The 26,681-nt window shown below is 47.6% G+C and overlaps 1 protein-coding gene across 9 annotated transcripts in view; it reads right to left on the bottom strand.

Moving 5' to 3' along the window:
* The window catches only part of METTL5 (methyltransferase 5, N6-adenosine), a 167,616-nt gene extending 141,755 nt beyond the window's left edge, over window positions 1-25,861 (bottom strand). Inside the window, exons 1-4 of one of the 9 annotated variants that reach the window (XM_086956096.1) lie at window positions 25,728-25,861; window positions 25,467-25,517; window positions 17,254-17,315; window positions 17,059-17,145 (exon numbers count right to left, since the gene is read on the bottom strand). The gene's annotated coding sequence lies outside the window, so the exon portion shown is untranslated. Of the gene's footprint in view, window positions 1-17,058; window positions 17,146-17,253; window positions 17,316-17,928; window positions 17,951-25,466; window positions 25,582-25,654 lie in introns of those variants that run through there. The other 8 variants (XM_086956091.1, XM_086956092.1, XM_086956095.1 and 5 more) reach the window with 8 other exon arrangements.
* Window positions 25,862-26,681: the final 820 nt, after the last annotated feature.

The following is a 26,681-nucleotide window of genomic DNA, read 5'->3' on the forward strand; positions in this document are numbered from 1 at the left end:
CACAAATGTAGGCTGGGTTGATAAGTTAACCCCCTGGTGCTTTGTTTTTGGGACTACCATTTTGTTTTGTACTCCACCCCAAATTTAGAGGAGGTACATATGTAAATATATTTTCTTTTGTCTCAAGGGTACAGAGAAGTGTAAGTGTTTTGTGTATTTGTATATAATGTACATGTGATGTGTTGTATATAGACTGTGTTATTTGTTTACATTGTGCCTCTCTGGCTGTTCGCTCATATATGTGTATATGAATTAATATATATTTACGCTGCGTATAATTCGCAAATCAAAAGACAATTAATTGTTTCTTGTTTGATAATTAAAAGTGGATTGATCCCTTCAGTACCATTTGTTTCTACTTTTTCATCTTTGGATGTCTCCTGCTCAGGTACGGGAGTGTGAGGTGGGCAGAACCCCTAACCATTTTTTCTAGTGTTTGGGGAAAGTAGCGCTGCATGTTTTGAGAGGCAGTGGTTAGAGCAGACTTCAGGGGGGGTACAAGGGAGGGCGACAGGCCTTCTCCTACTACCAGTTCTGTCTTGTGAAGGGATGAGACTGGAAGAGGAGGGAGGTGGGGTGGGGGGGGGGTAGGGGAGTTCCAAGTTCATTTAAGTTGGGGAAGGGGGAGGGAGAGTTGGGGGAGGGAGAGTTGGGGAAAGGGGGTAACAGTCGGAAACCGCAGTGGTGCAACTCAGCGCTTCACGCCATACATCCAAACCAGAGATCGCCTTCCTTACGATACACTCGTCTTAAATGGCAGTTGACACGACGGCATCGCAGGTGGGTGAGAGGGGGATCAGTATCATGACATGGAATGTAAATGGATTGGGCTCTAAAAGAGAGGTCTAGTGAACTCCTACCTTAAGAGGCTAGATCCCGATATAACCCTACTGCAGGAAACTCATCTTAACCCCTTCTATGCTCATGACGGAATGGTTCCGTCATGAGCTTCGGTCGAGCTGTGCTTATGACGGAACCGTTCCGTCATGCCCACGCCCGTTTTTACTAGAGCTCAGCACCGGGGGGAATCGGCGCCGCACAGAAGGGGTTAAAGGAACACACTGTGCTTTCATAGCCAGAGGCAGACACAAAGTTCTGGCACATGCAGGATATACGACCGATTCCAGAGGGGTAGCGATCATTATTAAAAAAACAATCCCATTCTGTACTGCACGCATCTGGATAGACCCACTGGGGACATATGAGGGGGTCCAGGGAACATGGAATAGGCGTACTTACACGGTCATATCCGTCTACGCACCGCCCAGGTTGCAGTCACACACGCGCAAGGCTCTCGCGCATATCCTCCTAGAAACTGCCAATACTATCCAAATCATGGGAGGAGATTTTAACGACGTGATGAATGTGAGTCAGGACCGGTCGGGGACTGCAGGCAGAGAGGGAGGCCAGACTGCTTTATCCCGGCAGATTGCCAGTATAGGGCTTACCGATATTTGGAGATGGCTGCACCCTACCCAGATAGCCAACTCCTACAACTCAGGGGCCCATAAGGTGTTTTTGAGGCTAGATTATATATTTATGTCCAGTCAGTACTTGAAGGTAGACGGCACAGCAGACTATAAGGCTAGAGGCCTCTCTGACCACTCACCTTTGTTTGTGAGAATAGGACGCACCCAGGGCACTCCAGAGACCACTTGGCACCTTGCAGCATGGGATCTTCAGAATGTGACTATCCTACGAGGCCTGAGAGCAGACATCAAGGTCTATGTGGCCGAAAACGAGGGCACAGTAGAGTCAAATGTCACCTTCTGGGAAGCCCTGAAGCCGGTATTAAGAGATAGAATACAGAGCAGACTGGGCGAGGAACGACGAAAACTTCAAGCAGAGGTCACAACACTGGAACAGACTATACTGGGTTTAGAAAGAGACTACCAGAGCTCTAAACGCACAGAGATCCTTAGGAGACTTCTAGATGCCCAGAGGCAATACAGAGAACTAGCTACTAACGAGGCAAGAACCCAATCCATGGCCACCCTTCATCGTCTATATGATGTGGGGGATAAGTCAGGCAAGCTGCTAGCGTGGCTGAGTAAAAAGGAGCGCGCGGCTAGATGGGTAGATCACGTTCGGAATGCAGACGAGACGATTGTCAGTGCTGATGCACAAATAGCTGAAACATTCGCAACACATTACAAACACTTCTACGCCGCCAGGGACTTGGGGACACGAGAGGACGCTCTACACTATATGGTACAAACAGACCTGCCCGCACTGCCCCCTGTTGGTGCTGGAAGCGGACATCACACGGGACGACATCTCTGAAGCCGTAGCCAGGTTGAGACCGGGTAAAACACCTGGGCCGAATGGTTACCCAGCTGAGTTTTTTAAACCTATTGGCACACCACTTACAGGGACTTTTTGCCGGGGTTTACCAGGAGGGGGGGGGGGGGGGGCTCCCCCCGGACCTCTCCATGGCCACGATCGTCCCGATATATAAAGAGGGCAAACCACGGGAAGATTGTGCGTCCTACCGCCCCATCTCCCTCCTGAACACGGAAGTGAAACTACTAGCGACTATTCTGGCGCTCCGTCTGAGGTCGGTGATCCCAGACATTATACATCTGGACCAAACAGGCTTTCTGCCAGACAGGGCCACCAGATTGAACCTTAGGCGTACCCATAATTGGCTGCAGGAAGTACAGGGTAGGGACGATCCACACTGGTTTCTTTCCCTCGACGCGGAGAAGGCCTACGACGCGGTCCACTGGCTATTCCTTTATGCTGTGCTGCATAAATTTGGTTTTGGCCCTAAGTTTCAGAGGTGGGTTCGGCTCCTCTACACGACACCAAAGGCCAGAGTGAGGGTAAACGGTAGGCTATCACGTGAATTCCAGATCCAAAGAGGGACCCGTCAGGGCTGCCCCCTATCCCCCCTCCTCTTTGCCCTTACCATTGAGGTACTTGCAGCCAAGATCCGTCAAAATGTGAGTATCACAGGTTTTGAAAGAAATATGGCAGACCCTGCGCAAGAAAAGATATCACTCTATGCAGATGATGTCCTTCTGTATATTACGAAACCGGAGACCACGGTCCCGGAGCTCTTCCGGGAATTGGAACGCTATGGTAAAAGAGCGGGATACACAATCAACTGGCACAAATCGATCTTATACGACCCTAGGGGACGAGAGTGTTGGGGGAGTCTGCCAGGACAACTGCTGACGACGAAAGAGGGTTTCCAATATCTTGGGATATACATCACCCTCGATAAGGTGCTCTCATTCCAAAAGAACCTGGAACGGATCATACTGAACTCTGTGGAGGAGATGGATCGCTGGAGACAGCTCCCTCTCACGCTTCTAGGCCGAGCGGCCATGTACAAGATGATCATTTTACCTAAATATCTGTATGCCCTGCAGAACGAACTACCCACTTCCGACGAAATTGATAGCCAAAATCCACTCGGACCTGAGGACATTTCTTTGGCTTGGTAAGCAACCTAGAGTGGCCCTGACTACGCTTCAAAGACACCAATATAGTGGGGGGATCTCACTCCCCAACCTGGAGGCCTACTACTGGGCAGAACACATGGCACCGATTAACGATTGGCTTCATGCCTCTGCGGACCACCCCATCTATGCCCTAGAGAGGCTTAAGTTATTGCCACAGAACTTACTATACTATCTATATGGGGGTACACGCCGGGCACCGCTCCTCCCAGCGACGACTCTTACGCTAACAGCGTGGACTAAGGCCACGAGGCGTATGGGATGGGAGAAGAAGCCCACCCGGCAGACGCCGCTATGGCACTGCCAGTGGTTAACGGAGCTCAAGAAATTACGAGTCTTCCGAAGGTGGGACGACATCGGTATCTCCACTATAGGAGACGTGATCGCCAAAGGGGAGCTGAAATCCTTTACGGCCCTAAAGTCTGACTTTGGGCTACACCACTCACAGCTCTTCAAGTACACACAACTACGACATGCGTGGCAGGCCCAGAACCTACAACTAAACGATGTCCCAGAATATGCACCACTGGAGGGACGGCTCCTCCAAGAACAGATACAAGGAAAAACGGTCTCCCTCACATACAAAACCTTAACTAACAATATGTTAGATGATCTGGCAAGGCTTCGACAGACGTGGGAGGCGGAGGTGGGAGGAATGGAAGATCTGAATTGGGATATTGTGTTAATGCATCCCCGGGAGGTGGCAATTAAATCACGACTACGCCTTATTCAGTTTAAAGTGCTACATAGAACCTACTATGATAGAGTGCGGCTCCACAGAATGGGGAAACTAGACGACTCACGCTGTCTTAGATGCAGTCAGCACGACGGAGACTTTTATCACACCATTTGGGCTTGTGACACGATACAAAGCTACTGGATGCACATATTCACGGAACTAGGGGAGGTCTTGGGGGTCCCGCTCCATCGGGAGCTCAAGCTGGCACTACTGGGCATGACTAATGAGGTAGACTGCCATGCCCACTCCTCACCTTCATGGTCCTTGCACTTGTGGTAGCGAAAAGGGATATTGCAAAGTACTGGGGGTCCCCGGAACCGCTAGGATTAGAAGAATGGAGAAGCGGGTTAGACCTTTACATGTCGGCCGAGAGAGTGACATATAAAGCGAGGAGGTGCCCGAATAAATTTCGACGGGTCTGGTCCAAATGGCGACATTATCACGGATTGGATGGGGGGTTGTGAAGGGTGGGAAATTGACAATCTGATTATCTGGATGCAAGAGCGCCGACAAGAGAGCTCAGGGAGGGATGTGATGGGAACAGTGTACCGTATATCCATGGACTTTGAACTGAGATGTTATATACTGTGACAGAAAATGGGGGCTCTGAGGTGGGTGGGTGTGGGAGTAGAATAATGTATACTGCTGATTTTACGACTGTACTGTTGAGTTTTGATAAAATGCAAATAAAAATATTTAAAAAAAAAAAAAAAGGATTTGCTGACCTGGCCCTACTAATAGCAAAGTGCTCAATGACTATGAGGTGGAAGTCTGCCCTCCCCACACCCCTCCCTCCCCCCAACAATATTTTCATGGCACGGAGCGGCGGTCTGTAGGGGCAGTGCAGAAAGTTCAGCCATCAGGAGAGAAGAATATAGGGGCCTACGGAAATTACCGATCTCCATGGAATGGGATCTGATGCGACCTGGAGGTGAACCCTCCAGGTCGCTCCACCTACCGCACGGCCCCCGTGTGCCAGGTCACCGCTGCTGCCTACTCCTGCCACTGCTTCCTGCCTGTGGTTAGCCGCTGCCTGCTAGGGACTCTGCCCTCAGGCCTCCCCCCCTCGCCGCTACCGCTGTTTTTCTCCACCTCTCCTTCCTGCCACTCCTCTTCCCCGCCACGGCACCGCCCCCTTCCTTTTCCCGGACCCTCATTTGCCGCCCCGCTCCCGCCTCCCAGCTGTTCCTCCCTCCCACTTGGCCATATATGGCGGGGACCACGTGGCAGTGAGCTGTGACCCCTCCAGGTCGCTCCACCTACCGCACGGCCCCCGTGTGCCAGGTCACCACTGCTGCCTACTCCTGCCACTGCTTCCTGCCCGTGGTTAGCCGCTGCCTACTAGGGACTCTGCCCTCAGGCCTCCCCTCTCGCCGTTACCGCCGTTTTTTCCCGCCTCTCCTTCCCGCCACTCCTCTTCCCCGCCGCTGCCCCCTGTGGCCCCGCCCCCTTCCTTTTCCCCGACCCTCATTCGCCGCCCCGCTCCCGCCTCCCAGTTGCTCCTCCCTCCCACTTTGCCATATATGGCGGGGACCGCGCGTATGCGCAGCGATCACGCGCTGCGGGCGCGCCGATTGTGCGCCGAAGGCGTGCCAAAGACAAGCCAGTCTGCGCCTGTCCGCGCCCAGCGCCAGAACCCCTGGCCCCCGCCGATGTCAGCCCACCCGCCGGACCTACGATGCCTCCACCCTCCACGCACTCAACGCCGGCTGAACCCCCGCCTGCTACCGAGCCACCCCGAAACGCACCCACGGACCCTTCACCTGCCAAGCCTGCCGATTCACCTGCCTCCGGACCTGCATTGCACCCGCCAAGCCGATCACCAGCAGCAACCTCCTCAAGTGCATCCTGCTTAACACCCTCTCCATCTACAGACACGCTGTGGAACTCTGGAACCTGCTCGACACAACATCACCAGACGTCGCCTTCCTCACGGAAACGCCTCCTCAGCGCCCGACATCGCCATCCCGGACGGATACAAGATCACCCGGAGGGACCGCGTCAACCAGACTGGAGGAGGCATCACCATCGTACACAAGAACACCATCCGCATCACGACCAACTCCGATGACACCCTCACTGCCGCCGAACACCTCCACTTCCAGATACACACCGACCCCAAGACCACACTCAGAGGCACCCTCATCTACAGACCCCCGGGACCACGCACACAATTCAGCGAAGACATCACAGACTTCATCAGCCCGCACGCCCTCCCCTCCGCCGACTACATCCTCCTATGGGACCTAAACTTCCACCTGGAGACCAACAAGGACAGCAACACCACCACCCTGCTGGACAACCTCGCCAACCTCGGACTCAAGCAACTGGTGAACACCCCCACCCACTACGCCGGCCACAAGCTTGACCCAGTCTTCTCCTCCAGCAAATACATCTCCTTCAGCCACTCCACCGGACTTCATTGGACTGACCACAGCTGGTCCACTTCAGCTTCAGAAGAACCACGACTCACCAACACCCGCAACAGGTTCCTCGCAGGAGCTGGAACAAGATCACCGCCGACCAGATCACCACCTCCCTCAGCCAGAACCCTCCCGCCCGCACAACGGACCCCAACGAAGCAGCCAGCAAACTCACACAGTGTATCACCAACTGCGCAGACGACCTTGCACCACTGAAGACCCCTCCCAGCAGAACCGGCAGCAAGAAAGCCTCTTGGTTCACCGACGAACTTAAGAACTCCAAGAAGAACTGCCGCACCCTCGAGAAAGCCTGGCGCAACGACCAGACCACAGACAACATGACTGCCCTCAAGCACGCCACCCGCAAACACCACCAGCTGATCCGCACCACCAAGAAGACAGCATTCAAAGAAGGACTGGACAACAACGCCCACAACAGCAAGGAACTCTTCAGCATCGTCAAAGAGCTCTCCAACCCCAGCGCCGGAAACAACGACATCACTCCCTCGCAAGACCTCTGCGACTCACTCGCCTCGTTCTTCCACCGCAAGATCGCCGATATACACAACAGCTTCGGCGCACCAACCACGCACCCAACCTCCGAACCAACGCCCCCCCCCCACCACCCTCTGCGCCTGGACCCCGGTCAGCACCAAAGACACCACCCGCACCATGAACACCATCCACTCCGGATCACCAAACGACCCCTGCCCCCACCACGTCTTCAACAGGCCGACTCCATCATCGCACCCCAACTCCGGGACATCATCAACACCTCCTTCAACACCGCCACCTTCCCGGAGAGCTGGAAGCACGCCGAGCTCAGCGCCCTCCTGAAGAAACAAACAGCGGACCCCACCGACCTCAAGAACTTGTGCCCCATCTCGCTCCTCCCTTTTCCTGCAAAAGTCATCGAGAAGACAGTCAATAGACAGCTTGCCGCCTTCTTTGAAACGAACGGATCCCTCGACCACTCGCAGTCCGGTTTCCGAACCAACCACAGCACTGAGACCGCCCTCATCACAGCCACTGACGACATCAGATCCCTGCTCGACAACGGGGAAACAGCGGCCCTCATCCTCCTGGACCTCTCCGCAGCGTTCGACACGGTCTGCCACCGCACCCTAGTGCAGCGCCTCAGCAACATCGGAATCCAAGACAAGGCACTGGAGTGGATCATCTCGTTCCTCACCGGAAGAACCCAGAGAGTCCGCCTCCCCCCGTTCAGATCCGAGGCTACCGAAGTCATCTGCGGCGTACCACAAGGATCATCACTCAGCCCCACCCTCTTCAACGTCTACATGAGCCCCCTCGCAGCCATCGTACGCCAACACAACCTCAACATCATCTCCTACGCCGACGACACCCAGCTGATCCTCTCCCTCACCAACGACCCCGCCACCGCCAGAACCAGCCTACACGAAGGGATGAAAGACGTCGCAGAGTGGATGAAGAACAGCCGCCTGAAACAGAACTCAGACAAGACGGAAGTCCTCATCCTGGGATCATCACCCTTCTCCTGGGACGACTCCTGGTGGCCCCCTGCCCTGGGCACCACTCCCAAGCCAACGGACCATGCACGTAACCTAGGCTTCATCCTGGACTCCTCCCTCTCGATGACCAGACAAGTCAACGCCATCCCATCATCGTGCTTCAACACCCTGCGCATGCTCCGAAAGATCTTCTGGTGGATCCCCACCGAAACCAGTAAGACGGTCACCCAGGCACTCGTCACCAGCCGACTGGACTACGGAAACACCCTCTACGCCGGAACCACAGCCAAACTTCAGAAAAGACTCCAACGCATCCAGAACGCCTCCACACGACTCGTCCTGGACATCCCCCGACACAGCCACATCTCCGGCCACCTGAGAGACCTGCACTGGCTCCCCGTCAGCAAGAGGATCACGTTCAGACTCCTCACCCATGCACACAAGGCTCTCTATGACCTTGGCCCCAAGTACCTCAACAACAACCTGACCTGCTACACTCTCACCCGCCAGCTACTATCGACCAGCCTCGCTCTCGCCGCCGTTCAACGCATCCGCAGAGCCACCACCGGAGGAAGATCCTTCTCCTACCTGGCAGCCAAGACATGGAACTCCCTCCCCATCCACCTCCGGCTAACCCAGGACCATCTCTCCTTCAGGAAGCAACTCAAGACCTGGCTTTTCGAGCAGTAACGGACTCCTCTCCCCCAGCGCCTTGAGACCCCTCTGGGTGAGTAGCGCTCTATACAAATGTTATGATTGATTGATTGATTGATGCTGGAGGCACTTAAAGCAATCGAACCCTCTATCCCACAACGCGTATAGCACACGCATCTCCTTCCTCTATAAAGTAGCTGTAGTCAGCACCCACCCTCCACTAGTCGCAAGACCTGGCAATAAGGAATGCGCCCTACCGAATGAGACCCCTGACAAGGGATAAATTGGTGATGAGTCAAGCCTATGGCCTGCTATAACTTAATCAGGGTGAGCCAGAAAGCAGAGAGGGGGAGGGCTGTTTGGGGCTGTTTTATGACTTTAATGTAGCAGATGGACATTGACTAACAACCAACCCATAATAGATCCATAATATCTTGAGGATGCCAAAATACTAATGTCTTGCACAGGCAGTAGCCTGGGTTTTGAATGTACCTTATATGAATAGGGATCTCACTTCTAACTCGTTCTCTGCTGCACGGTCTATGAATTAGTTAAATCCAAGCCCCTGTGCGACGTGGCTCTCTGTAAATTCAATAAAGTATGTTAAAAAAAAGGCATTCAGATCACTACAGTGGCCCTTCCAGTTTACAAAGTTGAGAATAACAGGAGTGAGAGAGAGAATTGTGACTTACCACACTGTCTCGAAAGCCCTGAGTCCACAGAAAAATAAATAGATGACTAGTGCAGTGTATCAATACATTTTGAGGTACCAAACAAGAGTGCTTGTTATACCCTCTATTATATGTCTTATCATCGGAGCATCTTGCTTGTATGCAGAGAGAACACCTCTGCAATAGCAGGCTCAGACTAGGTGATAAAAGACATATATACTCTCCCTTTACGCTTCCGAAATCTTACTATACATTTGATACCCCAAATATAATCTTTCACCTGTTATCAGAGAATGTATACACTATGGCATTCTCTAACTAGCCTGCAGATTCATTGGACTAAATCAAACTCCCATATGCGGCTTTACCTTGCAAGAATTAAGACTACCCACTACAATGGCAAGAGGAGTCAATTAAATACATGATCATGAATGTACACAAAGTTTAAAGAGGTTATTGAAAGAGTGAATTATGGCCCAGCAATAGTTGGACAGCAGAACACAATAGAAAGATGGATAGCTCCATCATTGGCCGGGTGGGAGGCTCTCATAAACATGCTCGTTCTTCAAAGAGTTCTATATTTATTTAAGAACATTACAATCCAGTTAGACAGGCCTTTTTTTGAATCAGTGTGGACCTAACTAATTGAACTGATTTGAGGTGGTAAAAAGCCATGCTTAAGTTTGGATACAACACTTCTGTACAGAAAAGGATGGTTCCCAACATTATTTTGGGGTAGCAACTTATGTGGAACTAGTGTCGCTCTGACTCACCACTATACTGGCTAGCTCAGTGACCAAACGTGAAGGCCTTGTGAACACGGTGGCATGGCTGGTCTAGGTTTGGCATCGACTGGCAGCAAGCAGTTGCCCTAAACAGCGTTATGCCTAATAGATACCACTGCCTGGTCAACCCACACACTGCATAGGACACGTAAATGCGCAACACTGGGTCCCGCGAATAAAGACTGGTCCTGGCTCTCGCTTGCGTTAAACTCCAGGACCTAACGGTTCGCGCCTTAACGCCTGGGGCCACTCTCCACGACGCATGAAAAACACAGACTTAAAACCCGCTGAGAAGGAATGGTCCCCGGTGAGACTGAAAGTCATGTCTTGGAATGTTGCTGGACTTAGGCGGTTGCTTCTCAACCAAAACGCGCTGTCATTTATGGAGGAAGCAGATATAATCTGTATACAAGAGTCTTGGCAAACCCATCCGCTCTCCTTGAGAGGTTACGCTGAGTACGGAAAACCAGCAAAAAAGACTAACATCTTTGGTAGACCCTCAGGAGGGATATGCGTCTATATTAAACACGCACTAAACTTGGAATTTGCAGAAATCTCTAATCTTCCGGATTTCCTCCAGGCAGGCATTTTGAAAGGCTGTCGCTTGGCAAACAGTAACCTTTCAATATTGTTAATTAATCTTTACCACAATCCGCATGGGCCATCATCAAACCCGGGCCTGTTGGTACATCACATAGAGTGTTTACTGTTACAATTCGCGGTACTTGAATGTATAATTCTTGGCGATTTTAACACCCATAATATAGGGGTTCTGACCCAACGCAGCCATCAGGCAGGGGCTACTGACGCCCTAAATGATCTATTAAAATCCTACAACCTGGCGACGGCCCACTCAGTCCTCTTAAAGAACAGACCGGGGCAGATGGTCGGCCCCACATTTAACAACCAAACCACGGTCGATTACATAATATTGAATGGCAAACTCCAATCATTGATGTTAAGCTTTTCAGTTCAGCCGCGTAGTGATAGCGATCACACTGCCTTAAATGTCACCTTGAATCTCACAGCGGACCAACGCCACAAACTTGTATACATCGGAGCGGCTGATGGTGAAGAACTGATTAAGCTGCCCAGAAGGATCAAATGGGAACAAACCACCATAACCAGATTTACTAGTTGGGCAAATCAATGGTCAGGCTGGCCATCAAGTGCACAGAAAAATGGTGCAATAGAAAGCTGGAATGCCATATCAGATACCCTGGCGGTGCTTCTTCGTGGGAATCAGAATAGTGTGTCGCACTGGTGTCCTCCCCCTAAATACCGATATAAAATAGAAATTTAAAAAAGTGCCAAAGCATTAAATAAGGAACGTAAACGGTTCCACAAAAACAGGACTGAACAAAATAAGAAGAAATTACAAGAAGCCACAAAACGTCACGCAAAAAAGGTATGGGCCGCAAGGCGAGCCCACTGCGATTCACAATGGCTAATTATATTTGAGTTGCTGAGGCCGGGAAAATCACAGGAGTTTTGGAACTACATATGCAACATGGGAAGAGGCCCAAATCATAGCGAAAATGCCCTCGAAGCCTCCACCTGGGTTGCCCATGTTAAGGCATTATATACCAATGATGGTTCAGGACACATGCAAAATGTAACATCTATTCCGGAAGACTACCTTGATTCTACCATCGAGACGACGGTCCCACCGGAAAAATCGTTGGTTTCTAAAATCTTAAAAAATATTAGGCAAAATGCCGCTCCAGGTCCCAATGGGCTTCCCGGGCATTTATTCAAGGCAAATATCGACTTTTGGACCAAAAACCTGACCCATCTGTACTCCGAATGTAGGCTCCGGGGGAAAGTTCCAGATTCGTGGAGAGGCTCGCTTTTACAGCCTATCCACATAAAAGGCCCAAAATCGGAACCTGCCAATTACCGCATGATTGCCTTGTTGGATATTGAGGGTAAAGCTTACGCTAGCGCCATCTTGAGGGATCTCGCAGCCTGGTCAAGTGCAGCTGGCATCCTTCCATTCTGCCAAACCGGATTTAGACCTGGGTCAGCCACAGTAGATAACATCATCGCTCTCTCCTATCTGGCGCATCGCGCTCGGACAGGCAAAAGCCTTCCACTCTTCGCCTGCTTTATCGACTACTCGGCGGCATTTGATGGGGTCGACCGCGCAATCCTGTGGCATAAGCTGGTCCAATGGAACATTAATCCGGGACTGCTAAGAGCGATACAGTCCCTGTATCAAAAAAACTTGGGTGCGTATCAAACTCTCAAGGGACCATGCTTCTGCTAAGATCTACACTGACAGAGGCTTAAAGCAAGGGTGCGTGCTAGCCCCATTACTATTCAACTTATACACGGCGGACATGGAGAGGGCCTTGACTGGTGCAGCCCTGGCCACTCCAAAGATCGGCAGACACAAAATATACTTCATGCAATATGCCGATGACCTGGTCCTTTTGGATCATACGAGAATGGGGCTGCAAAAGGTGTTGACGGCACTGGCCGCATACAATGACTAAAATAGGCTTGTAGCCAATCGATCTAAATCAAAGGTAATTATATTTGGGCATCATTCAAGGAAAAAATCTTTGAAATGGAGGCTAGGGGACCTTTTGCTGGAAAGCACACAGCGATACAATTACCTGGGCATTTGTTATCAGGAGTTGGGGCTCCCAAGTGCCCATCTCAAGTCTATCAAGACCAAAGGTAAATCCATCACCTATGCCATCTGTAAGCTGCAAGCCTCCCTTCACAGCCCGTCTACTACGGCCATTAACAGAGTGCTTAAAGCCAAACTCATGCCGGCACTCAACTACGCCCTCCAGGCATTCCCGGGTAAATTGAGCCATGAACTGGAAAAAATTCATTGCAGGGCATACAAGAAACTTTTCCACCTCCCAAGATGCACCAGAAACACCCTTGTTCGCTTGGAGTTCTCCCTCAACCAGCAAAATCTGGAAGAGCTGGCCGCCTTAAGCAAATACTACTTTTTAACGACGGCGGCACAAGAGAATACTCTGAAGGCAGTCCTGAAATGTATTTTCAGAGAGCCAGGGAATCCTTGGTCGGCCTCCCTTGAAGTGGCTAAGGCCTATCTTAACATTGCCATGGATTCCTGGAATCCGGAATATGTTACATACTCCACAATCAAAAACGCGATTAAAAAACAAGTGCGCGCGCGGTCACGGGAACTGGATCTGGAGTCCCTGTGGCGAAGAAAAGACCTGCATGAGACCCTGTGTTTCCCGCACATCCTGAACTCCCCCAAACAGCATCTCACGCAGGCAGTGGGAAGTGCAGCCCTTCACAAGATCCTGGCCTACAGACTACACCCATTGCCCCTAAAAGAACTTTATCCATGTGGCAAGGCGAGCCCAGATGCACAGGTATGCAGGCTCTGCAGCTATAAACGGGAGTCATTGGCACATCTTCTTTTCTGTTGCCCCGCCTTGCGGTTGCCCCGCAGCCTTTATCTTAGGCCATTACTCAGACATTCTGGGTCAAGCTCTGCAAAGGATGGGATTTTTCATCTTTATACCCTGTCCAGAGTAATGCATATGGCTGCCTTTGGGAAGTTTATCTTTAAAGCACGGGCAATGCTGATGACTGCTACTGGCCAGACCACAGAGCCCTCAGCCGGCCGATGAACCTTTTTTCCGGCTTCTTCGCATTTTTGGATTAACTATACAACTTGACTTTTGAAATGTCCTTGATTTTAATTTCTTTTTGTAACGTGATGACTTTTGTATTGCTGGTTTTATGTAATGGTTTTTAGTAACCAACAATAACTATTTATTCATTCACACTGCATAGGAAGGTCTGGCACAGGCACAACTGACTGAAACTGGACTGGCAAACTTAAAGGGACACTCAAACAAATTGCACCTTTATGACACTAGAGCAGATCAGAAAATTAAGAGGTCTTGCCACTAGACATCTATCTATCTATATTTTAGATTACAGCATACCACGCAAAGTAAATTATCTAACTTCCTGATGAAACCAAAAAGACTTGAGGCATTCTCACCAGTCAAGCAGGCCACAACAAAGAGCAATGATGTCCGAGCAAGGGCTAGCTACTTTAGGTGATCTATATGAGGATGTCCCCATAAACCCGTTCAACGATCTGCAAGATCGCTATGACTTACCAAGGTGGGACTTCCTATTACACTCTGCCCTCACTGCGGCCATGCAAAAGCATTGGGGGGAGGGACTCACTGAGCCACCGACGTCATTAGGATGTCAGTATCTGGTAAAGGTGGCAGGGCCGGTTAAGGCGGCCACATGTATAGAAAGGTGAATAACCCGGGAAACATTGCTGCCCTTAACGGATCTGCTGCGATTAAAATGAGAAGCAAACATCGGCGAGATTATTTATGAAAAAACATGGGGGGAAGATAGTAGAGAGGGCTTGGAAGAGCACCAGAAACGCCAGATTCCAATTGCTTTATTTTTATGTCTTACACAGGGTATACCTTACCCTGGAGAAGATCAATCAGTATTTTGATTCTCAAGAGGTGGCTTGCCCGCAATGCAATAGGGTGGGAGTTGGATTTAGCCATATGCTCTGGGATTGCCCACAGCTGGATAGCTTCTGGTAAGAGGTAACTAGGCTGTTGGCAGACATCACTGACAGGGACATTGAGGCATCACAGGGATACTGCCTGTTACACTGGTTCCCACACACAACGAAAAACAAAGTCACGAGTAAATTCATAGATATTGGCTTAGTACTAGCCATAAGAGATATAACCATGCACTGGAAAGCAAAACAAGGTCCAAATATAACCAGATGGAAGAAATAACTTATTAAGTGGGCAGAGTGTCGAGAGATAATTAGGATGCAAATTGCAAAACGATCGAAAAGCGAGAAGGCGCTGGAAACAGCAAGAGCATGCGAAACTCTAGTTGCAATACTCCGGGTCCCAGACGATGCTGAAGAATCGATTGGAGAGCCACCGGTAGGGGTGAATTTGGACCAATACGCCCCGGACCACCAAATAGCCCCGGAGCGGTGGTTAGCAATCATAGTGAACTGCCGTCCTCATAGGCCGAAGGTTCCTAAAGGGATACCTCTGACAATTGCAAAGCACAGCCTGACCCAGAAGCTTATCACAAATGTGCAATCTGTATATAAGTGACACGCCGAGGGGGAGGGAGGGGAGGTGGGGTAGTTGACGGGTGGGAGTTTGAAGTTGGGTGTGTCGATGTATATAATAATCCAAGGACTGAACACAAATGAACCCTGACCATTGTATAACTGAGGGAGGTTTCATGAGCACAGCAAGGACCGGAATCTATTTCATGTTGTTGTACTGCGGAGCTGTACATATCAGAGCCCAGCAACTTCTTATTCGAGTACATGCCAAATGTGATGTAGTGATGATCTTTTGGAAATTCTATAAACCCCAATAAAGTTTGCTTACAAAAAACAAAATATAAAGTGCAATGATATCCCAGATCTCCAACGCTGTGGCAAGCTCACTGGTGACTAGGAGCAGTAGGGATCTGAGAAGTGCTTTGACTGATGATCAATGGTACTACCACTGCTCACAAACTAATACCATCTCTTTTGTCCTTGGATCAGGCACGACATGAGCTCACAGCCACCATCCGGAAGCTGATTTTGCACACCTGGCGTGGACCTGCACTATAATAGCAGTCTATCGGTGCCACCTCTTTTGCCATCTTCATGTCATGATAACTCTGCCTATGCCGCCCTCGCCATTACTAGCTCTGTTGATTTATGTGAAGGAACTTCTCATTTCAATCAAAAGAAACACAGCAACGCCTACTGATCACCAAGCGGGGGGTGGTCATCCACGGGGTTCAGGCCTGAGTCCAAGTGTGGATAGCATTCAGAGACTGGAGCATTATGGTAGGCACCACCACTCACATTGTATGAATGTACGCAAACGATATACTGGTCTACTTATGACAACCCCAAAACTCTAGCCCAGTACTTCCTCAGGAACTGGAATGATTTGTTTCGGCCTCCGTTGTTAAAATCAAGTCTGTTCCTTTTTTTTCAGTTTGTCCAAGGATGCCAGTGGAGCTGTACCTAGACCTGGGCCTACATTGGGAATTAGACTAATTTAGATGCCTAGGCAGGCAGATAGCTCACACACCAGACAAGCATTGGCATAGACAATAGGTCTCTCTTTTGGGACCTTATAAGTATTTAGTTATGCAGCACAATATCCTAGGGGCAACAACATTAATTGTTGCATGGATGCATGGTTAAACACTTATAAGGTCCCAAAGGTGAGACCTATTGGCTACGCCAATGCTTGTTTCATTATCCTAACAGCTCAGCAAGTTTACCATAGAGCTTTCAATACAAACTACATATTTTAATTAATAATCTATTGTCTCGAATAAATGGAAAAAACAACAAAAAGTCACAGAGGATCCAAGAGGATCAAAAACATGGATCCCAGAAAAACGCAATTCCCAAAACCATCAAGGTTTGCTGCAGTGCCAAGGTAAGTGACCCCAAGCAACACAAAAACACCAGCACACTGTATTTTTGTACTTTATTAAACCTGCCATACCTGGGATTTGTAGTCTCACTTTGCTTCAGTTGAACCAAGTAAGACAAGATGACCTCATAACAAGTTTTAAATAAATGGAAATTCCACGACAGGAAACATGAACGCTCTGCAAATCCAATAGGCAACCAACTCTGTTGGCTTTGCAACACCAAAGGGACAATTGCGATATTTTAACATCTATTTGCTCTTAATAACAAAATTAAAAACAGGGTGAGCTGTAATTGAACCCAGTCCTGGATACAACACACACTCATTTACTCATACTCCAACGTCCCAAGTCCAAATATAGTTACCTCTGTCCTTAACCTGCAAAGGATGCACCAATTTTCAGCCAAAAACCATCGAAGAGATCAAATAAAGCTTCCGACAATACCCACAATCTACGATAAAGTGACGTCAAAAAAAGAAAAAGGATTTGGGTCAATGGAATGTATGATAGAGTTTGAATAGAGGTAGAAGAAATCCTTTCTGTGAAGAACAACACTTACTTTAGGGGAAAAGCCCAAAGTCTGGATGAGCACCTCTTCTTTGTCCCAGTTTTCTTCTTTATCTAGAGGAGAGAAAAAAGGGGAGAGACCCTTTTAAATAGAACCTCGTGCTATCCCAATGCTCCAATGTGCTTGTTATTCCAATGTGAATAAGTTGATGCGTGCGCAATGCACATTTAGATGCCAATCAGGAATACTTATAAGCCGTTTAGCTGTCTGGGTGAATTATCTACATACGCGGTCCCATTTTGGTTAGCGATCAGCTACACTTATAAAATGTTATTGTCCAAGTGATAGTAATAATGAATATCAAGCAAGTTATTTCAAGAAAAGGAAACAGCGTGGCGGCTATTTAAAGGATTCGCTGGAGAGTAGGATATTACACAATGTCAGTGATGTTTTACCAAATTGCTGCTACAAACTCCGAAACACCCATGGCATACATACATTTTGTGAAGTAGTCGCTCTCTGCAGAGCGCGGATGAACTAGTTAACAAAAGACAGCAGTTTACGCTTACTAAAAACAATGACATTGCCCAAGTTAATTCGAATGCGAGTGCTATTAGTAACGTTGTTTTTTAGAAGTCTGAGATATCGCTGACTTAAAGCTAACCTTTAACGCTGAAGATAGTGGTTGAAAGGCCATCAGCAAAAGGCCATAGTCGATACACTTACATTTTTCGTCCTATCGCATTCCAAATCAAGCCATGGTGTGTGGTCGTCAGGTTGGAAGTGCTAGATTCCGCAGCCATAAGTTGTTAAATCAAATCCAACGTATGTTTTCACTTCTGGGTCAGGTTGATTTTGACCATCAAAATGCTGTAACCCTTCGACAACCAAGAAACAAGAAAAACGTTTTGGATTTGAAAATAGTGATGGGCAGTTTCACTTGCGGGCTTGTAAAAAAAAAAAAAATTTTTTTAAAACGCTGAAGGAAGCACGGAGAGGAATTCTATTGTTAATGTTTGTAGGCAACCAGCCTGGAATATCAAACAAGCCGGTAAAGTTTGTTTAAATAAGACTTGCGGCCACGAATGCGAGTTGCATGGGCGCACGCAAGTGATCAGCTACAGAACTGAAACTAATCGCGGTCCTGATGGCGCCTCGGACAGTGAAAGCTGGCGCATGCACGCGCAAGTAACCCCAAGCGCTAGGCCAGCAAAAGCGTGGAGTAGCAGTTTGAAAACCCCATTTACTAAAAAGTCTTGCAGGGTAGCGTATGCGCTGGCTCAGGCAAGACCTAAAAAACAACTAATCTATAACATGAGGAGAGTCATTTCGATGTTGGGAGATTCATTGCACATCTAGAACACTCTACCACGGTCGATTCTGAGGAAGATTGCAGTAGCCAAAAAGGTACTCCTATTGCGATTTTTATAAACATTGCTAAATGATATGTGTCCCATAAAGAAAGAAGTCTTTAAAGAACTGGACAGGATGAGGTCTCCCTGGTTTGGGCCGGAAAAAGAAGCAGTATCCAATTACAGATACTAGACTGGAAGATGGCTCGAGATAACAATTTCCCTATGCTTGCAGGTCAGAAAGTTCTGGTTCTTTTTTTAGCCAATGATAGTCTCCGGCCTTTTCCATGTACAACGAGTCCTTTAAAACGGGCCAGTTCGCCCCATCACTGCATAAGGCACTCTTAACCCTACTTCTCAAGGCGGACAAGCCCCCGAGCAGAGAGACTCCTCCCGCCCCCTTTCCCTCATCAACACGGACAACAACATTTTTGCCAAGCTACTTGCCTCCCGTCTACTTCCGCTCATGCCCCTCATAGCCCGTCCAGACCAGTCCAGTTTTATCCCCAGTCCCGCCACTTCTCACAACCTCCGGACCATTTTCTCCGTCCTTCATCAAATCAATCCATCGCTTCCGGCAGTGCAGCTTTACTCGATGCCACCAAGGCTTTCAACACCTTGGAATGGCCCTTCTTGTTTTATCTCCTTCCCCGCCTGGGCTTCAGTCAGTTCTTTATACGTACGGTGTTCTTCTGTATACTCTTCCCACCGCCCGTCTCCGTATCAACAGATTTCCGAGCCCATTACTATCAGGCGCGGTACTCGACAGGGCTGCCCGCTCTCTCCCATGCTCTTCGCTGTTGCTATGGAACCTCTTGCAGCTCGTCTCCAGCAGCATCATCATACCCAGAGAGGCATTGGTTTTGCGGCTCGGCCTCTACTGGTTTCCATGTATGCGGATGACATCACTCTTTATGTTCGTCACCCCCAGGAGAATCTCAGTCCTCTTGTCTGTGAGGTGATACGTTTTGTTGGCTATTCTGGCATCCAGATCAATTGGAATAAATCAGTATTATTTCCTCTCACGGATGCCACAACTCCCTTTGATCCTGATTACCCTTTTGTGTGGGCTTCGGAGCCCACTAGGTATCTGGGTGTCTGGTTAAGCAGAGACGTGGATGAACTCTGGAGAGCTAACTTTGGCCGCGCAGTAGATTGGTTAGAGTCCAAGATCCCTCTTTGGAAAAGGCTGCCGCTCTCTTTGGCCGGGCACATAGCGATTGCCAAAATGGTGGTGCTCCCGAAGTTCTTATATTTCTTTGTTAACATCCCTATTCCTCTCACCGCTCATTTTTTTCAAAAGGTTCGCTCTTTGCTTATTACCCTGGTTTGGGCCGGACGGCATCCCAGGATCGCCTACAACATCCTGACTCTTCCGATGTCGCGGGGAGGACTGGGAACCCCGGACTTAAGGCTCTATGCTCCTAGCGCTCAGGCCAGCTTTCTCCATTTCTGGCTCCACCCTACTCTGTTCCAACTCCATCTTGCGGTGGAGCCCGACCTCACTGCCCCATGGCTGCTCACAACTTCACTGTTCGCCCCGGCGAAACGCCAACGCATGGAAATTGACACAGTTAAAACCTTGTGCTGGGCCTGGGACGGAATTCATTAGATTTCCGGCTTTGATACGCTATCCGCTTTCACTATGCCTATTGCTCATCACCCTGCTTTTCCTCCTCGCCAGTCGTCAGGGATGGTCAAACACGCCGCTCGTCTAGGCCTCTCCACAATATCGGACCTGTATCCTGGATTTGTTTTTTTTTTTTAAATCGCGGGGTACGCGTACGTACAATCCCCCACAAACACTGCCCCGGGACCGCCACCCCCGGGGCAAAGTTATTATGGTTATTATGTTATTATGGTAGCGGGGAGGCACACGGCCCCCGCAGCCCGCCACCCCCCGGGGCTTTATTTTTAATTAAAAAAACTGTGTGGGGGACTGTGTGTATGATGTCATGAGTGATGTCACTGACCATGTCATGAGTGATATAATATGTGACGTCATCAGCAGTGCATTGCGGGCGCGCAAGTTATAGTTAACTATAACGGGGGAATTTCAATGGTTTTGTATGAGTGAAATGTCCAGCTAACTATAACATGGGTGAAACCTATGGTTTTTCAGTGATTTTCAAATGTTTTTTAAATGCTAATTTTTAACTATAACGTGTGTGAAACGTATGGTTTTTTCAGATATATATATATATATATATATATATCGAACAAGTGCAACCTCCCAGGCTCCGACCACAGCGACCCAGGAAATTACGCGGATCCAGTAGTTTAAAGCACAGATTTTATTTACAAGCTGAACCAAGCAATCTGACGCGTTTCGGGCATCCGCCCTTGCTCCATATATATATATATATATATATATATATATATATATATATATATATATATAATTTTCATTTTACCAGTGGCAGTTGCCACTGGGTAGTTATAGTTAATATTGGGCTTCGATAAAACATGCATTTTTTGTGTTGCTTATAACTTTGGTCCCATTTGACAAATTTCTACAAAACGTTCTAAAGAAGTGCAACATTTTGACTAGTTCCAGAATGGAAAGTTTTAGGGTGATCCGTCAAACCGGGGCTGACAAAAAGGGAGGTCCCAAAACACATTTTCCCTATTCATTTTTCCATAGGAACTTTAGACAGCGCTACAGCCCAAATCCCTGAGCAGATTTACACCAAATTCGGCAGAAATGTAAATCTTGGTCCAGAAAGAGTGCTTTTTGTAATTTTGTGTAAATCCTTAAAGTAGATTTTGGCCAATTAATGCTCAAAAGCTTTGTATAGCTAGAGACAAGGAAAGTCTGTGGATCTGACAGATCAGATCTTCTTCTGAGATCTGATTGGCTGCCACCACATCAACAAGAAGTGGTGGCAGTCATCTTAGGACTCGGGACTCAGTTAGAGTCCTAAAAAAATACACACACAAAAAAGCCATAAGGGGCAGGGTAGGAATACCTGGTAGGGACGCCACATAGGCCTGGTGGTGACGGCCTCCCCAGGCATTGTGTCTGTTCCCAGAGGGCGGGAGCTTTGAAAATGCCAGGCTCTAAAGCCAACTCCTTGACGCGCACAGCCTTTGGCTGTGAGCGGCAGGGGGTTTGATTTACATATGGTAATAAAATAATATTTTACGTTAAAAATTCACAAAAATTCACTGAAAAAAAGGTTAAAGTAGCACTCTGGTTCGATGAAATGTTGAGCAACAACATAACGTTTTAAAATCCTTTCCACAGAAATTCACCAGTTATAGTTCTCAAGTAACTGTAACTTGTGCTCTATGGCAACTTTAACTTACGTCCTGCCCATGCACTACTAATTAACCAACATATTGCATCACTCATGATATCTTCAATGACATCATTGATGAGATCACTGCAACATTTGCAATTAAATTATTGATGAGAAAACTGTCCATGGTGTGGGCACGAGTTATAGTTACCTAAGGACACAAGTTATATTTATTTGAGATAACCATAACTATAACCGGTGAATTTCTGTGTCTTTAGAGTTTAAACATTAAGTTGTTTCTGAACATTTCTCATAACTATAAAGTTATTTTAACATTTGTTTTTTGAGTGGTAAAAAATAAACTATATATATATATATATATATATATATATATATATATATATATATATATATATATATATATATATATATATATATATATATATATATTTATATAAGTATCTATAAATAAATAAATAAATCAGACACGCACAAACACACATATTTCTACACACCTAGATATTTTCAAGGCTAGATTTCCCCACTGCTGACTGTGAGTCTACTGTAACAAGAAGGTGATGTAATCTTTTGTTAGGTTCTGTTAGCCATATGTCATATTTTCTGTACAAAGATGAATACATGTATCTGAGGTGCTAATTGGAATGCTGTAAACACATGGTGTGATACAACAACAAGAGGATGGATGGAATGCTCACATTATTCTCAGCCACTGGCAATTGCCCGGGCCGCATTCCAGTCTACGTTTTTTCACCCACTATGCCTCTCCAGGCAATAGCCGCTTTATGCAAATCTGTACTGACCCTGCTCCTCTTAGAAACCATTCGTCCTGAACTGCAAGGCCCCTCCAGAGGGGATAAGCCATTTATTGAGAGAGTTTTAAATGGATTGCAGGTCTTTAGACATGCGGTGCCATGGGCCCAGGGTGCATGGATTGTGAACTGGATGCCAGGCCTTTCAATGGGATGAAAAAGTTAGGGAGGTTATCTTCAAGGTACGTGGCCTAAACAAAAACTACATTTCTGTGATTTCCAGGGTATCACACCCAACCACTATTTTGGTGTCTGTCTGAGCATTCTGTTGTTGCATCTAGATGTATTACACAACAACTAACATACACCTAAAACCAGCCAGGACTATTATTGGCTTTGTCAATTGTTGTTACTCTGTAAGACAAACGAATAAGTAACAACAATTACTTTACTGCAAATAATTAACATTGGAAATGTTTCAATTCTGAAATTGGGAGACTGTGAATTAAACATTATTGCGCCTGTTGAAGGAGTAGCGTTCTTCAGGGTATCTCAATCACTGCTGTCATGTTAGATGTGTACCCCCTTTATGTCCTCCACACCACGTCCATCTGCATATCTTACACCTCAACACTTTTTTCTCTTGAACACCTTCTTCCCACTCTGCTGAATGCACTTATTCGAAACTCCTTCAGCTCACTACCCCCCAAAAAAGCGCACCCACTCACCTATAAGCACTGTATTATCTTATACCCCTACCTTGTCCATTTTTTGGCAACCGTTTACCTCTTTCACACACATTTGCAAAGATTCACAATAGCAACTGGCAAACTCGACCACTGCTTTGTGTGAGCTGCACAAAGGTCAATGACTGGATAGTCGTGGGATGTACAAAATGTAAACCAGGTGTATATAAACAGGCACTAAATCAATGACATGGATTAACTTCACATGTTTTACGATCATTGTTGAGAAACCAATCAGTGCTTTTATCAGAAAAGTCAAGGACGATAGGGCGCGGTAGAGACCAGATTAAAGGCCTGTTTTAAGTTAATAACTGGTCTTAAACCCAGAGGAACCCGGCCCACCTAAAGCCCCGCCGAACACACTGCCGCGAGTGAGGAATATTCCAAAATGCGAGAAATACTGAATGAAGTTAATTATATTGGAAATGTACTTTGGAGCAATATGTAGAAACAGAATAATAGAATGAGAGAAAGATAGCAACACAGCTCATAGTTTTCACTCAGTTCATCTAGTCCACATTCTTTTTTTTGAGGACTTCTCCTCTGCCAGTAGACCTCTTAATTGTGGAGTTCCTCAGGGCTCCTCCCTGAGCCCCACCCTTTTTAATGTCTATCTGCGCCCCCTAGCTGATGTCGTACGCTCATTTGGTGTGAAAATCGTCTCTTACGCGGACGACACGCAGCTAGTGGTATCATTGGACTCCCCCTAAACTCTCATCACAGCCTACACAAATGCCTGGAAGCAGTCGCCACCTGGATGTCCGGCTCTTATCTCAAACTTAACAGGGACAAAACAGAGATAATGCTCCTTGGAAATAACATCGCAAAAACCATTGACTCCATCTGGCCTCTCTGTTTAGGTAATCCCCCGCAACCCAAGGAGCAAATCAAGAGCCTAGGCATCTGGCTGGACAACACACTCTATTTCAACCATCAGGCTACCAAGCTAGCTGCCACTTGCTTTGGGTTGATGAGACTGCTTTGCAAAATTATCCCTCTCCTCCCATTCCATTCGAGACGAATTATGGTTCAAGGACTGATCCTCTCCCGCCTCGATTGTGGAAATGCCCTATACCTCGGAGCACCCCAATCCACACTCAACCGACTCCAGGTTATTCAAAACTGTGCGGCAAGAATCCTCCTGAACGTTCCCCGCCGAACCTCAGTAAGAGCCAGGCTGAGAGACCTTCACTGGCTCCCGGTGAGAGCCAGAATCGAATTTAAGAGCATGTGCATTGCACATCGCTCCTACAGGCCCCCTAATCAATTCCCCCCTGGTGAAAGCCTATCAGCCCACCCGTTCTCTCAGATCTGCGACCTCCCACCTCGCCTCAGTACCACGCATCAGGAAGGCCAGATGTGGTGGTCGAGCGCTCTCCTACAATCTAGCCAGGATCTGGAACTCCATCCCTCTCCACATCAGATCCGAACCTAACCTCCTCACTTTCCGGAAAACTCTCAAAACCTGGCTATTCAGCAAAACTTCGGCTTAAAACCTCACTCCGCCTCTCTCCTCCCACCTCTCTGAACCAGTTCAAGCTCTCTACAGCGCTGGGACGCCCCTGGGTAGCCAACGCGCTCTACAAATCCTCATTCCATTCCATTCCATTCCATTCTGCATTTTTTTTTTTACATGCAGAGTTATATACCGCGAACTCGATCCGAAGGTATTTTGTGGACTTTGAAGGTAATTCAAGACTGTATTTCCATAAATGCCAATAAATAGCTTGGACTGAATGAGCTACTTATGCACGGATATTGCAGACTTGAGAACTCTTGCAAATCGAAAGGCTAAAAGCGAACAAGAAGGGATTAGATAAGAAAGAAAGCTAAAGAATAATCAAAAAGGAAGAGGTGAGAAAGAAGCCCAGGGTCGATTAACTAATAACAGAATAGTAATGGAAATGAAGGTGATATGGAGGGTTGTGGGGGATAATTAGAATAAAAAGGAAAAAATGTATGCGAGCATAATAGGATATACAATAGCAACTGAGATAGAACAGAAAACTTAAGAACGGGAATAAAGCGAACGCAGGGAAAAACGAGCATGGTAAAACACTCCAACCGAACCTCCTGTAATTACAGTACTGCCGTGTACGAGCCCACGAACGAAACTCGTGTATCCCGAGTGCTTATTAAATCAACGAGACTTACCTTCCGGGAAGTCAAGGATCATCACCTCTCCTTTTGTCAGTTCTGCCAGTACTGTAGTAAACATAAAATACAAGCATGCCATTAGAAAGACGTCCAAAATACAAGTGCACTATTTAGCAAAAAAAAGGTGAGAAACAAAACACACCCCACATAACAAAAAGACCGGGTTACAAAATATAAATTTTAACCTGTGCAAATGACTTAACATAATATGGCATTTGTTTGTGCATTGCGTTCCCCCATGTTATCTTTTAACTTCACCATCTCTGTGCACAATTGATCATGTTCATCTCAGCATCGGCTCATCACAGTGTTGTATCCGGGTCCGACATCACAGTTTGAGCCTTGTTGACTCGGAGTTACCGCAGGATCCGCAGGCTGAAGCAGCAGCACGCAGAGCTGCTGAGTTCAAATGGATGAGGCTGATGTCAGCGAATGGGTTCGCGAGGATCCGCTTTCAGTGGATATATATTTTTTCCGTTCAAGTTATAGTTTGCTCAATTTGTCGTGGAGAAACCAAACCATAATTGTGGTAAAGAATTATCGAACATTGACAAAACCTATAGGTTTTTGGCTTTTGCATAGTGAAAATATTTTGCTTAGTATCACTAACGTCATAAATGCCAACATTTTAGGACAGTGACATGGGAGATATAAAATAAGAATATCGGGAGACTGAAAATTCCCCATTGACTTCTATAGTAGAAATGCAATTTCAGGTGGGAGACAGCTAAAATAATCGGTAGTCTGTAGAGATCACCTTAATTAATGCACTCACAGCCTTGGTATTTGTTCAGATTCTGTTTATTCCTCGGAGCGCCGGGGCAACGCTCCTGCTATCTCGGGGTCCGGCCACTAACCTAAAATGGCCGCCCTTCCAGTTCCGGTCTCCGCCTACCCGGCACACTAAACCGTCACCACATATCTCCCCCCTTTAGTACCCTCAACAGTTAGAAACAATACAACTGAACAGTCTTACTTGATGCTCATAGTAAAGTCCTCAAACTTCTTCGGAACCCTTACAACTCTGCCGGCTCTGGTTCTCACCACTTCCATCTCTCTCGCACCACCATTAATTCTCATGGCGGCGTTCAGCACCTCTCTCTCGCCATTGCTTCCTTGCTCCGATTCACTACTACCCTTGTCCGTCTCCTTCCTGCTTTCCCTCGGAGTAGTCTCTTTTCCTGTCCCTTTGTCTTCTCTGTCCCAGATGTT

The sequence above is a fragment of the Lissotriton vulgaris genome, chromosome 2_1, assembly GCF_964263255.1.
Source record: "Lissotriton vulgaris chromosome 2_1, aLisVul1.2, whole genome shotgun sequence".
Lineage (NCBI taxonomy): Eukaryota > Metazoa > Chordata > Amphibia > Caudata > Salamandridae > Lissotriton > Lissotriton vulgaris.